Source organism: Lissotriton vulgaris, chromosome 9 (genome assembly GCF_964263255.1).
Source record: "Lissotriton vulgaris chromosome 9, aLisVul1.2, whole genome shotgun sequence".
NCBI classification, from domain to species: Eukaryota; Metazoa; Chordata; class Amphibia; order Caudata; family Salamandridae; genus Lissotriton; species Lissotriton vulgaris.
This window is the reverse complement of record NC_141697.1, coordinates 238,373,902-238,375,221: the sequence shown is the minus strand read 5'-3', so window position 1 is coordinate 238,375,221 and position 1,320 is coordinate 238,373,902.

The following is a 1,320-nucleotide window of genomic DNA, read 5'->3' as shown; positions in this document are numbered from 1 at the left end:
TGAAGGAAAAAAAGTCCATCAGAGAAAACAAAACAATGAACAGGAAACGTAATCTTTGAACTGTAGCGATCTATTAATCAGCAATAACATAACCCTGATGCAGCACAAGGGCTGTGGGCTTCTTTGTATCCTAATTCCTGACAGGAGCTGTGAACATACACTCATACTGCCGCAAATAATTATGCATCTGGTAAGAATTAAATGGTGCCAACCTAGTTGCCGTTGTTTGTTTTTACAGCCGAAAACACAATAGTGGAATGTCTCTTTCCTGTTTAATGCTTAAGTAGCATGTATTTACTAAGTGTATTTATTGATATTTGCAAAAAAATGCAGAGACATTTCAGTTTAGGTGCCAAATTAGAGGCTCAGAAATCAGAAAACCTTAATTATATTCCAGCAAATCATCTTAATCGGATTGTGTGAACCTGGACGGTTGCTGTATCTCACATTTTGTCTACCTTTGTCTGGGTACAAGCGCCTTATACTTTTCCTAGGCGCCATACAACGGATGTGGGTTGGTGATGTCACTAGGACCCACACTCTTGAGCATGGAGATGTTAGCTAATGAGATTGAAAATAGGGAAAGACAATTTCAGAAAGTGTGGAGACCAGTACTTGGATTTTGGACAGGGCGGCATTTGTGGAACATGCCAGAGGAGATGAAAAGCCCTTAGAATTAGATTGAGAGATGCCAAGGTGTAACAAGACGGGCCGCTAGGAGGGCAGGGGGAGCTTTGGACAGTAATTTAGGTTCTATTCCTGAGGTCTAACATTGGATAAAAGAAATTACAATATTGTTAAAGTTAATAACTGTGGCAGCCATCTGACTGCTCCAGTTTTGAAATCTCTTTACCAGACAAATGGCAAAAAAAAATGTGCGAGCAGTTCCAAGCGCTTGCTTCCTTCTGGGCCAACGAAATTTATTTTATTGAAACAAATGGAGTTGTCTAGTTTCTCCAGCGACGTTCATTTTCTTTTAGTAAACACACAAAGTTCTAACTTAAAAAATCAACTTAAAAAATTCAGCTTACACAGATAAATATATCGAAAACATGCTAACAAGTACTACTGATGCCTAAATTATGCATGTACCTACATATGTGCAATTGCATCAAGACTTTGAAACATGCACCACCATCAGAGAGTTTCCACCGACAAAAACCACAGAGCTCATCTCTTACCTGAATGGACGGTCAGTCAAGAATCTGAAAGCTTTGCTGAGAGTTTGGTATTTATATACAGCGTTGGCTGTGGCTGTGCGCCCCTTGGGCAAGACCCCGCCCTATCAAAGGCAGTTTGAGTCATTAAATGCAGTCAGGT